This window comes from Eublepharis macularius, chromosome 1 (assembly GCF_028583425.1).
Source record: "Eublepharis macularius isolate TG4126 chromosome 1, MPM_Emac_v1.0, whole genome shotgun sequence".
In the NCBI taxonomy this organism is placed as follows: domain Eukaryota; kingdom Metazoa; phylum Chordata; class Lepidosauria; order Squamata; family Eublepharidae; genus Eublepharis; species Eublepharis macularius.
In genome coordinates this window covers 252,684,331-252,697,738 of record NC_072790.1, presented here as the reverse complement: position 1 = coordinate 252,697,738, position 13,408 = coordinate 252,684,331, and the positions used below count along the sequence as shown (strand labels likewise).

Sequence of the window (13,408 nt, the reverse complement as noted above, 5' to 3'; positions counted from 1 at the left end):
CAGGGGGCTGCTTCTGACTGCTCAGCCAGCCAGCCAAGGACCTGTCAAACCCAGAACTCACCTGGTGACGTCAGTCGCTCAGTGCAGTGGAGCAGGAACCAGGAGAGCAAAGGCCGGAGCGGGCGGGGAACTCAAAGGAATGAGGTGGGGGGGAGAAGAAAGGTGGCCACGGCGCGAAGGGGAGGGTCTGGAATCAGCCGCTGCTTCGAGGCAAAGGGCCATGCCAGCCGCCTGGTTCTGCTTCCCGGCATGATCTCATGAGGTCAGGACTCAACGGGGACAGCTGCGAGGGGAGGGGTGGAAAAAAAAAACCCTGAGCAAAACAAGCACCCAGCTCCCTCCGGGCCCTGCAGCAGTCTGGCCTACCTTCCCAGCAACTCTCCTCCGCCCCCTCTCCGCCCCCAAGCACACCGGGCCCCATTTCCTAATTAGCAGGTAGTGTTCTGCCCTCCCTCCGCCTTTGCCATCTGCTCAAGGGGGGGGGGGGGGACGGACACACAGACACACACAGCCTTCCTGATCCACGTTGCAAAAAGCATTCAGAGGGCAGGAGGGGGAGAAGGAAAGGACAGCACCCGCCGAGGCTCGGGCCAGCCACCAGCTTTGCCCCTCGGAGGAGCGGGGTGGCAAGACCCCATCCTCCGAGGACCCACCACCACCCGTGGAGCTGGCAAACCCAATTCAAGGAGGACAGTTTGGCCCAGCAGCGGCCGGCAAGAGATCTCCTTTTGAGGATGCCTACAACTGTTCGGTGGTGTGGGTTTAAAAAAAGATGGGAGGGCAGGTTGAGGGGGCATCTTCCACATGCCCAGCTTTCCAAAGCAGCTCAGAGCCGGGGAGACACTGCAGGAGGCCGAGGGCGAAGCCCCCTTTCCTCAAGGCTCGCGAGCGCCTCGCCTGCCATACGAGGATCGCAGCACAAGCCCACCTCACAGGGAGGGGTGGGATCGCAGTGGGCAGGGGTGCTATCTGATTTGTACCCTACCCTTGGTCCGAAGAATACAGGGCCGTGCACGTGGATCTCCTCCCTCCATTTTTCTCTCCATGAAGGAGGTTAGGTTGAGAGCAGGGGATCTGAACCCAAATCGCCCCAATCCTACTCCAGCACGCTGCAGAGCGCAACAAGTGGTGGAATATGCTTGATGTGCTTTGGACAAACCGCCCCAATCTGCGGCAGCTGCGCTAGCAATGCTCCCCTCTCCCCTGCAGTGCCAGAGAGAGCTACTGAGCAGCCTCCTAAGCCAGGAGCCAGAGAACCCTTATGCAGGCAGGGCAGCTGCAGCATGGAGCGGGATGGGGGGGGGGGTCCAGTTTGTGTAAAAGCCTCCTAGTTCGGAGAGGCAAGACTCGGGGTTTTCACGCAGCATCTCTACTGGGGACCCACTGGGGACATGGGGCCCATTTTAACTGGCAAGACTTCATCAGCTTTCAAGAACGTTTCGGCTCTGGTGTCTAGAAAGGAAGCTATCCAAGAAGGCCTTCCCTCTAATAGGTCTAAGTCTCTGGACGCTTCCTTTGACATCCCAGAATGCAAGCTCTGCTGCCACTTCGGTCCTACATCCAAAAACTGGGCGAAAGTCAGAGGATCAAATAACTAGTCTGCCATCGAAGGGGTAACCCTAACCCTTTCCAAGCCCAGCAAAACCCCTGGTCCATGCCAACACTCTAGCCAATCGCCCGCCCTGCCATGCCAAGCCATGCCCAGGCGCACGCTTTCTGGAACCCCAGAGCAGCCACGAAAGCAAGATGACCCACTTGGAGGTAGACAGGAATTAACCCCCAAATCACAGCCAGAGAAGCCCAAACCCGACAGCAATCAGCCCGGGAGGTGAAATTTTCAGTACCAGGGAAAAGTCAAACCAAGCTCGTTTCAGACACTGCCTGCAGCTAGAGAGGATCTACCCGGGGGGAGCATTTGTCTTTAAATAGAAGGCTACATCTGTGAGGAGATCAAGCTACTCAAAGGCACAACAGAGGGGAGGCCTCCTTCCAGCCCGGAGTGACGTTTCAATGGTGGCATTGTTAGGTCAGGCGCATGACAAAGGAAGCGCGGGACCAGGAAATCTATACATTCAGCTTAAGGTATTGTCATTGCTGATCAGCCCCCATTCCTTCCGGGGTGGGGGGGGGAGAGGCAGGGAGGAAAACACTCTTTGGGCAGAGGTTGGAAATTTGTTCTAGGAACAAGGGCCAGGAAGAAAGACGGGCAGGCCTGGTGGGAACCCTCTCAGCTGTCGCTCCACATCTGATGCACGCGGCCTGACAGCACATCTGCCACAAGTCCACAAGGCAGTCTGCAGTGTACATGTGTGGGGCGAGCACAGGCATCCCACAGCACCTCTCAAACTGTCCTGTGGGCAAAGGACAGCGCACAAGAGTCTGGCCTGGCTGCGCTGCGTCCCACTTAGATTTGGGTCCTTCTGCTGTCCAGTGGACACTTTTGTGGCTCAAGTAGAACTGCCAAAAAACTGACCATTATTCCAACCCCCCTCTCCAGGGGCACAGGGAGCTGTCTGGCCTTCAAGCAGACTCGTGGGCCCTACAGTTGTCAACCTCCAGGTGGGATCTGGAGACCGCTGGAATTGCAACTCCTCTCCAGGCTACAGGGATCCGTTCCTTCAGAGAAATGGGCTGCTTTGGACAGTGGCCTGTATGGCATTTTACCCCTCTGAGGTCTCTCCTCTCCCCAGACTCCTCCCAAATTATCCAGGAATTTCCTTGCCTGGCCTGGCCAAGCCCCCTTCTGCCCTCTAGCCTCAACTGGCAGCTTGCTTGGGTCTCGGACTCCCCAGCAGCCCTTTAATGGGAGATGTCAGGGCTCAAACCAGGGACCCTTTTTTTTGCAAAGCAGGTGCTCGGCCAGAGCCACAAGCAGCCCCTACATGATGCTTTCAAACTGCATCACAACCACCCCTGCAATGCCCTCTCCCCTCTCTCCAGACCTCTCAAAACCCATGAAGCGTTGGGAGGCCTTAATCCTTCCCAAATGAAACCAAGCCTCTGGTCTAATTCAGAAGCAACACTGGCGAGGCCGGAACTCTTTTGTGGGGCTCTTGGCCCTTGCATGCCACCTCCCTCCAGGGAGCCACCTCCTTCGCACAGGCAGTGGCCCCGTTTACGCGAGAGGCCTGGCAAGAGAAAAGTCTCGCAGGAGCATGTGACTGCCTCGCCAACATCAGGCCCACCTAGGCATATTTTCAACTTGCACTGTGTGGTCCACCTTGGATTTCAGTGAGAAAGGTAGATGACTGCTACTGCTATTACTAATTATTATTATAATAATAAAAATAATTATAATTATTATTGTCGTTTTGTTTGCAAGCTCCTTGGGGCAGGGGCCTGAGATCTTTGCTTCCATCGCTCTTTAAAGCACCATATTCAGCCATGGCAACACAGCAGCATCACTGAAAACAAACCACCAGCTCCGGGAGTGGGGCTCTCAGTGATACAGATGGGAGAACAGAGAACAAAGGAGGAACAGAGTGTGTCATAACACAAAGTCCAAAATGCCAAGGAGCATCACAGTGTGTACGTACGTATATATATTGTATATCGTGCGTGTGTGTGTGTATATATATGTATCAGAGACAGAATATGCAAAACATAAGCAAACGTGCTACTCTCTGACACTACAATTTTTCCACCTTTTTCCTCTCCTCGCCTCGCCAGACAAGATGCAGCATGCACATCAAGAGCAGGAACGGCCTCTCACGGACAAAAACACAGTCGTGCACAAGCAGCTGGTGATGCTACAGGGAACCCACGCCCTGGCAAAATCGCAGAGTCAGATTTCCACCATTGTCGCCGAGTGATTTCTGCAAAGCCTGGCCACTGATTGGCTCAGCTCAGTCCTGTCCACTTGGCCTGGCACCCACCTTCCAGGGCCTCGATCCTGAAGCCAGAGATGCCCGGGGCTGACCCTGGGACATTCCACTCACAGCACAGGTTCCTCCACCATTAAGCCTCTTTTCTGGCCAACTCACAACCGCAAGGCTCTTGAGACAGTATACTTAAAAAACAAAAGCACAACAAACTGCAACCAACAACGCCAACAGAACAACATTTATCTACAAATTCCGAAGAAGGGTACTTTGACTCTGGAAAGCTTATACCCTGAAAATCTTGCTGGTCTCTAAGGTACCACTGGATTCCACCCCCGCTATTTATCAGGAAAAAAAATGGAAATATAAAATATAGAGACCACGTCGAGCAGCAATAAATCTCAGTAGTAAAAACCATTTTTAAAAACTAGTAAAACTGGGGTCAACCGCACATACGACAAATCGTTAAAGATCAGAGAGAACCTCAAAACTGTAGCATCGGAAGTAGCAGGTCACGTTGGCAGGGAGGCATTCGACAAAGGGGGAGCTGCCACGGGCTCGTCTCCTCTGGAAGAAGGCAGGGGGCAAACCCAACCTTGCCTCTGAGGAGGGCTGCAGAGCTTGGACTGCTATGGCTCGGACATGGTGGATGAGACTAAAGCAAAACCACACAGGGCACTGCAGCATCCTGTAAGACGACAACGTATTGGAAGACTCCTGTATCCCTTCCAGCATGTGGACCCTGGAGTTTGTTGAGAAGACTGCCACCAGCTCCTCTGGGCTGGGACTCAAAAACAGTCCTTCAGGTCTTCGTAACGGCAAGCTTCATTCGCTCTGACCTGTTCCATACTTTTCCCTTAAGCCCTTTATCTCCAACAAAAAATGGAGGTGTGGTTAAAATTTTCTAGAGCGGTCCCGTTATAGGATCCACCCCCCACATCTAGAAGCAGAGGGGGTGGATCCTCTACCAGGGAGAGGTCATCTGCCCTGTGCTGCCCCTTCCATCTGTGGGATTCACTCTCCCCAACGGCCGCGGCCAGCAACAAAAACACTTTGAGGTCGGCACCTTCTCACTTGGGTGCACTGCTGTGGTTGATGAGCTGTAAGATTTTACTATTGTTTTGTAAACACCGTCAAAACCGTACAGTTAAAAGGCAAGTTAAAAATGGCTTTAAATAAATCAACACAGAGCTGAAGTGCACGTATTTGCTAAGCCAGCCTGTCGCCACTCCCTCCGTCATCTGACCAAGCAGCAAGATCCAGACTGTGCACTCCCTGGGGCAAACACTTGTACTTGCGACTGTACGCCCTTATGGGGCACTGGCTGGACCAGGACTGGAAAGAGCCAGGTTCAAATCTCCAGGCACCAACAACTCCACAGCAAGGGATGTTATGAAAGGAACAGGCCTGGTATATAAAGGAAAGACAGAGCACACCTCTATAAAAGGAACAGGGCTGCAGCCTATTCCACTGTCTACTGCATTCTGACTACATTGTTTTCTATTTTTGTAAACCCCCCACCCTTTTTTTCCTGCATTATGACAATATCATGCCTGACACTTATTGGCACTGATTTTAAATTTCGTTACCCTAGTCCCATTGCACTGCTTGTTGAATGTCTCGTGCTGTTTGACTGCGTTGTCTTACATGGTTTAATCACCTTGCATCTCAGAGAGAAAGGTGGGCTATAAAGTAAAGAAATAAACCTTGGGCCAGACATTCCCAGGATGAGCCAGTCTGCAGGGTTTTTGTGCAGATAAAAAAAAGAAAATGGGTACATGGCTTCAGCTCCATGTAGTCAGGAGGGATAAAACATACACAAATGGCAGAGAAGAGAATCACTTTAAGACAATCAGCTAGAGAAAGTTTATAAAAGCAGGCACTACGTTTTTCTTCTAGTCCACCAAAAACTTTTTATAGTCCAGTTAACTTTTGAAAGCTTACTTGCAAAACTGTGTTAAGTGCCATATCCACTGACAGTAAAAAAAAAGTGGTGTTGCTTGCAATGGTAATTTAAAAACCTGAATGGAGGCAGGCCGTCTTCTTAGCAGAGGAAGAAGACAGGCCATACACTTGTGCTGCTGGTGTCTCTGAGCATGTTACAAATGCCTCTGCTTCAACAGAAGGGCTATCAGGCAGGTGCAGCTTTGAACTCAGATATCTCCCAAGTTCACGAAACTAAGCTCCATATTCCAATGAACAGAACCCAAAACCCAGACACCCCCCCCCCCCCAAGTTTGCTCCACAAGCTCCCCAAATAGTGAAATATTCCAGATTAAAATTCAACCACAGCTGCTGTCCGCACCACCCAGCCACAGTCTGGCAAGCGATTAAATTCCAGCGTGTTTAACAGATTTAAGTCGTGACCATCTGCTAACTTCTGCCCTGGCACCAAGGAAGCAAGGCAGGGCCAGGAGGCAGCCCGTAGCTCGGCTGGGGAAAAGTGTCACATACAAATAAAAGAAGGATTGTCAGGCTTCGACTGGAAGTTGTTTTAGAAAGTGCAGATTGGCTGGAACACCAACACCACAGGAGAACAATGCAAGGGGCTTGTAACATCGACACTGCCTGGGCCCCAGTGCAAACTCTGCCTGGACTGTCCAACCTCAGGTTGCAGGTCAAGAACCACAGCATGATCGATCATGTATATCTGTGATTAAAGCCCAGCAACCAGAAAGGCAGCATGCAAGTAAGCCTGGCTTTCCCCTAGATGCACTATGTTTCTGTGTGCAGGGTTATCCCCCAGTGTGGGGAGACAGCACCCAAGTTCATGCCTACACCTGGCATACTTTGACTAGCAGGACCTTGTTAAGAAAAGCGTGTTCCGTACTGTCCACAGACCTAAGAGACACACCACAAGCACACACAGTCATGCAAATCCATCAGCAAGCAAGCACCCAAGACTACAATCTGTACAGGACCCAAGGCAACTATCACCTTTCCCCTCAAAAAACAGAAACATCATTCTGTTAGTTCCTTAAAACTAAAAGGGTGAGGGAGTAAACAAAAAGGAAAACCTCCAACCAGAATGCTTATCTTCCACCCACAAGATCTTGGAAAAGCCCCTTTGGGGAAAAATAAACGTATTCCAATATTCTAGCAAAGCCAGAGGATAGCAAAGGAATTAATCCACATCCTTTACCTTTACCACTACTGTTAATTGCTTCCTCCCAAAATATAAAAACTCATACTTCCTATAAAGGATTTGGGAGGGGTACTGAATTCATTCCTCAAGGTTTATGGGGTGGGTCGGTTGAGACCTCCAGGTATCATGCATATGTTAATCCAACCCCAAGCCTAAGGTCTCAATTCCCGAGCAGAAGTGTTGAGTAATAGGGAACTGTGATAATGAAATGCGTACAGGCTTTTAATTAGAATGGCAGAGCAAGATCGGGGAGCTTCAAGTTCGCTTTGTCATGGAAGCTCACTGGGCGACTCTGGGCCAACATCCTCTCAGCCTGACCTACATCACAGGGTTGTTGTAAGGATAAAATGGAGGAGGAGAAGAGGGGGATGTATGCCCTTTGAGGCCTTCACTGGGGAGAGAGGAGGGACATAAATGAAGCAAGTAAGTGTTTTTCTAAATGCAAACACCCCAAAGCCTGCCCGTTCCCAAACGTGTGGGCCTACCTTTCTTTCCCCGGCTGTTAGAATTGCACACCGGGGATCTAGAGAAGAGCCCGATAAATGCACCTCCCGGGCCTGCCCCACCATACCTGGGGGCTCAGACTCCCAGGCAGAGCTCCTGTCCTGAGAAGGGGGCTGGACGAGACCCAGAAGCCCCCCCTTCTTCCCAGGATGCTTTGGGGAAGAACAGGGGGGGCAGAAACACTGAGCCCCCCCGGGCCCTCATTCCCCAGCACGGTGGGGGGGGGGCGTCGCCCTCCTGGGCTCTGGGGGCTCTCCCACAAACGGGGGGGGGGGGGTCAGCCACGCACGCGGGGCTTCCTGCCATTTTGGGGAGGGGGGCCAGAAGAAAGGCCCGAAGAGGCTCCTCCCTCCCGCTTCCCCAGCGCCCAGAACGGGAGCGGCGGCCAAGGAGAGCCTCGCCTCCCGCCCCCCTCAAGAACTGTGGCGACCCCCCCCCCCCGGCAGGCACCTCGCTGGAGCCCCCCCCCGTGTGCTTGGTGTGGGGGGGCTCCCCTTTCCCAATGGGGCAGCCCCCAGGCCCACTCAGGATACTGGGGTTTCGGGGGGGTCCCTTCCCGTGAGATTTGGAGGGGGGTCCTCCACTGCATTCAACCCCCCCCCCGGCATGCAAATGTCCGTTCCCTGCCCCCCCCCCCAACAACCGCCACCCCTTTGAGGGGAGAATTTCTACCGCCCCCCCCAAACACCCCCTCATCAAACTCCGCGGAGGGGGGGCGGTTCTTGACCCAGGAGGCCCCTCCCCCTCCCGCTACAGCGCCCCCCGAGCGCCTTGTGGGCGGGCCCTGCGGAGGCCCCTCCCCCTACCTGCCGCTCCGGTTCCTCTCAGCGCCGCCGGGTCCAAGGCGGGCTCGGGGCGGCCGGTCTTTCGGTGCCACAACCCCAAGGCCCCTCTCCAGACTGCAGGGGCCTCCGCCTCCTCGGCCGCTTCCTGCTTCTGGCCCGCCCGGCCTCCGTGCTCCGATTGGCTCACCCTCCTGCCACTCCAAGGGTCACGCCCTCCTTTCCAGCCTACCGTTGGGCAAAGCACCTGTCCTTCAGCAATAGCCCCGGCGTCTGCGTTTTCCATTGGCTGAAGGATTCTGTCTCGAAAGAGGCGTCCCCCGCCCCTTCTTGTTGGTCCCTCATTGGATAGAGAAGGGGGAGGAGGGCGCCTTGCCTATCGTCTTTGGAGTCTTATTGGTCAATTCACTTGCCGCTCAATAGTCCGACTAGCCTCATCCGCGCTTTATTGGATGTCATTTCAACGCCGACCTGCGGAGCTGGAAACCCTCCCTCAGCCAATATTCATTGGCTAATGCTGCTAGCCTTTGCAGGCATTGCCTCTCTTCATTGGTCAAAAGGAATGTCACTCGATTCTTCACCAATCAGCACATTTCAATTGGTTGAAACGACAAGGGAAAACGGTGATCTAATTCCATTGGGTGGTTGGCTGAGGTACACAGAAACTGCAGCAGGTGTCGTAAATGAACCGCCCACAGGGGCTTTGGTGGGCGGATCTTCTCACTTTTCCCTTTCAATTGGGTAAGGAACCCGTCAATCGGACATTTCTTTTCGAAGAATTCTCTGCCGTTCAAATTACATTCCCCTATCCCTATTTCTTACGATGATTCTACTTCTCACGTATTGGCTAACGGAGTATCAGAAGGCGGGCACTACACCCGCGCCGCAAAATAATACGCCCGCCCTCCGTGGATAACTCTCCGCCTATGAGCAGCCGGCGCTGATGCCGAGGCGCATGTTGATTGGCCAAGACAAGTGCCTCTCATGCGGTCCTTCACAAACGAGCTCAAAATGTGGAAAACACTGGGCGGCAAAGGATTCTGGGATAATAGCATTCCAAGGAGGCTGCGCGCGGAGGATTCTGGGGGAAGGATTGGGACGGTCTGGGAGGGCCCGGCCGTGGAGCATTGTGGGTAATGGCGGGCAGTGTTGGCCAGGCCTGAGGCGAAGTTGTTCGTGTTGCTCCTTGGCTTGGATGAGGCCTTGTGCCTCCTCGTTTACATTCACCACCAAATGTGGATGAGCCATTTCCTGGGTGGGGAAGGCTCTCTGCGCCACTCTGGCTAAGTGGGGTTATTATTGAGCTAAGCAAATGGACTGGCCTCATCTCACACTGTAACCCGCCTTGAGTCTCAGTGAAAAAGGCGGGCCATAAATGATGTAAGCAAATAAATAAAATGACGTAAATAAAGTAACGGGAAAGTGAGAAATACTTTAAATAAATAAAATAATCAGTTACTAATATAGCAAGTTGCGAGCTCCTTGGGGCCACCTTCCGTTATAGGGCTGAGTATAGGTGGGGGCTATATTAAATACGTATATTATAGCACCACCCCATACCCAGCCCTATAATGGAGTGTGGCCCCAAGGAGCTTGCAACCAGGATTGCCAACCTCCAGGTGTGGCCTGGATATCTCCCAGCATTACAAAATAGTAAAGAATCCAGTAGCACCTAACAAACTACTTTGCAACTACAGACTAACACGGCTGACTCCTCCAGAATTACAACTGATCTCCAGACTATAGAGATCAACTCTTCCCCTGGAGAAAATGGCAACCTTGGAGGGTGGACTGCATAGCGTTGCAGCCCACTGAGGCCCCTTCCCAAACCCTTCCCTCACAAAGATTTAGAGGTTACCAGCCTCCAGGTGGTGGCTGGAGATCTGGAATTAAAACTGATCTGCAGGCCATAGAGATCCGTTCCCTTGGGAAAAATGGCTGCTTTGGAGAGAGGACGCTATGATATCATACTGTGAGCAAAAGCACGGCCATTTTTTCTTGATAGCTTGAAATGCAGAGCTGCTTTTGCTTGGCCTTGAACGTGACTGTGTAAAGAAATGCTTGGCCTGCAGTAAACAACTACTGGTTGAAACCAGCTGGATAACATGGGAAAGTTTCACTTGGAGCTGAGAAAAGAGGAGGGGCCTTTCGTCTCAGCAAGAAGGTGGGCTTTGCCTCAAAACGAAGCAAGGGGCATAAAAAGACTTCCCTGCCATTTTAGAGTGTGATCAGAGAGTTTTTTACTGGCTTGAAACTCTGTACCCCTTTATTCCTGGAATAAAAAATGTTCCTCTTCAAAGCTCTCCAAGTCTTGATGCAATCATTGGGCAAAGCACCAGGTCACAAACCTTAATCCTCCTCCTCCTCGATTTATATACCACCCTTCAGGACAAAGCCCACTCAGAGCGGTTTACAAAGTATGTCATTATTATCCCCACAATAAAACAGCCTGTGAGGTGGGTGGGGCTGAGAGAGCTCTGAAAGAGCTGTGATTGACCCAACATCACCCAGCTGGCTTCAAGTGGAGGAGTGGGGAATCAAACCCGGCTCTCCAGATTAGAGTCCCGTGCTCTTAACCACTACACCAAACTGGCTCTTTTTTTTTTGCAAAAATACCCTGCTGAGGTGCCCCCCCTCCCCAAACCCTGACCTCTCCAGGCTCCATCTCCTAAATCTCCAAGAATTTCCCAACCCAGAACTGGCAACTAGGATTGGAAAATTTCTGGAGATTTGGGGGAGGGTTCTGGGGAAGTGGGATCTGGGGAGGGGAGAGACCTCGGCGGGTTAGTATGCCTGTTTTATAAGTCCACTGTGATCCAGGAAGAGCGGAATATAAATGTAATAAAATATTTGTGGATGCTCAATCATTGCAACCTGCATTTGGGGTGCCATGCTTTCAAAAATCTCAGCTTACCTCACAATTGCATTAATTTGGAAATGGCAGTTCCTCAGTGTAAGAGCTGCTACAGCAAAGAAGGTAACTGGACCAGTTGGAGCATAAAGGGGTTAGTCTTGCGAATCCGTTCTGATGCAAGAGGGTCTTATACCGGGGGAGGTGCTGCCTTTAGCAGAATGAAGCCGTGGGATCCAGCTCTACAGAAGTTGTGTTATGCACCTCTCCGCGAGGGTGCTCAGGTGGGTTCCAAGGGGTTAAACCTAGCAGCGCTTTCCAAGGCTCCGGTTCCCTCTCCTTAAGCAAGCCCAGTGCTTTGTTTTCTCCAGCTCCAGAGAAGCCAAGTCTGATTTTTATCTCCCCTGCAACTGTAATTGCAACTGTCTTGAAAACAATTTCCCTTTTATGCTTTTCGAAACTGGGTCCCTTTTCTAAAGCTGAGGCCCTGCTCTTGGGAGCGGATCGTGACGAGGCATTTTCCCTCCAACACAAGCTCCTGTTTGTGCCTCCTGGCTCTTGAATTTTCAACAGCCCGGCCATGAGGCTCCGTTGTCAGGGCCACCAGTTGTTTTTCAAGAGTCCTTTTTCCCAGGAGGTCAAATGGAGGACCCTGACGGGACCATCCGAAAACCGAGAAGGGCTTTGCCTGTGCGTCTGAGCTTCTTTGCACAGCACAGGGGGCAATGGATTGGCCTCCCTTATGTTGGGCCAAGATGCTAGGCTTTTACAACAGCAGGGGTGAGAGACAGGATGACATTCTACGGGTAAAGCTGGGGTGGGGGTTGTTACAGGAGGCAGCTTATCTGGTGAATTTCTAAATATCAGACAACTTTAAAAGCCCCAAAATGGAGCTCGCACAGGCTGCCTGCAAACTCGCCCTCTGGCTTCATCAGCGGCCCTCCCCATAAAGTTGACAAAGCAGCATATTTCCTACGAGAGACAAACAATGGGCTGGATCCTGCCCCTCCGCTAGGCATGGAGCCCTCCACGTTGGTGTCTTTGTGCAAGAGTTTAGGTGACCATGGATGAAATACTGAACCATGGACTCGCCAGTGGTCGCACCATTTTGCACCTATGCTGAGCCTTGTTGTAATTGTTGCTGCCGAGCACTTGAGACGCTTGCCGGTGTGTCCTCGGTCCGCTTCAGGGAGGCCGTCTCTCTTGCTCCCATTTTACAGCTGGGAGACCTGAGGCTGATAGATGGTGAGGTAGGGGGCAGAAGGAGGGTTTCAGATCATCTGCTCCCTCGCTTATACTTTTTTAGGAAGAGTTGGTTGTCTTGGAGGAAAAAACAAACATTAGAGGGCTTCTCCTCCCTCTGTCTCCCTCAGAGCCAAACTACAAGTGACGCCTGACACAGGTTGGACACTTGTCAGCTTCCCTCAAGTTTTGATGGCAGCTCGGCGGAATGTTGGACAAGTGACAGTTGGAAAGTCCGTTGGACAGCAGTCGGAGAGCCAAGCTGCAAGACCAGGACGCCTACATTTCCCATCCAAACTTGAGGGAAGCTGACAAGCGTCCAACCTGTGTCAGGCGTCACTTGTAGCTTGGCCCTCAGTCTCCAAATGTAGATTGTCTACTTCTGAGGGCAGGATTAATCCTCCTTTGGCCCCCTGGAAACCACTCTCTGCATTCCCGATGCCCTGTATTCCTCACTTGAGTGTGGCAGAGAAGCCCAGGGAATTTAGGGAGGCTAGGAGATCCTTCTCCTTGCTGCCAGAAGTCACAGCAGGACACATCCACACACGACACTGCTACCTGGTTTGAGGTGCGTGTGTGTGTAGAGAGGGGAGAGATCTCAGCTCTGAAATGTGATTTTATAAAGAAGAGGGTACATCTGAGCACTGGCAGAGCGCCTGTTCTGTTTCTGCTAAAGGGGAAAGAGGTATATTCTGGCTGGCGATGCTGGCTGTGTCTTGCACAGGTAGGGGGAAAGGGGTCCCCCTACCTCCCCAGGTCCATTAGGAGAGAGACAGTACCCTAGCAGACAGACCTTCACGGTTGTTAAGCACCAGGTATGGTTGGGGTGGGAGGATAAGCGCCTGACTCCACCTGCTCCCAGGAAACCAGAAGCCTCAGTCCACGGCGCAGGTCTGGGAAATGCACAGAGTGACTTTGTTCAGCTGGGCTTGGGGCCAGCTCCAAAGAGCCAGCCTCCCACCTTATAAGAAGGCACCCGGGGGACTCCTTGTCACTGCTCAGAAAGGGGATCGAGTCGCGTCTGACAGCAACCCGCCCAGGCAGTATGGCAACAGAGGAGAAG

The 13,408-nt window shown here is 52.4% G+C and overlaps 1 protein-coding gene across 3 annotated transcripts in view; it reads right to left on the bottom strand.

The window, feature by feature from the left end:
* Positions 1-8,379, bottom strand: part of ZNF687 (zinc finger protein 687) — a 32,773-nt gene extending 24,394 nt beyond the window's left edge. For 2 of the 3 annotated variants that reach the window (XM_054998591.1, XM_054998598.1), the window contains exons 1-2: positions 8,277-8,379; positions 62-283 (exon numbers count right to left, since the gene is read on the bottom strand). The gene's annotated coding sequence lies outside the window, so the exon portion shown is untranslated. The remainder of the gene's footprint in view (positions 1-61; positions 284-8,276) is intronic. The other variant, XM_054998605.1, reaches the window with a different exon arrangement.
* Positions 8,380-13,408: the final 5,029 nt, after the last annotated feature.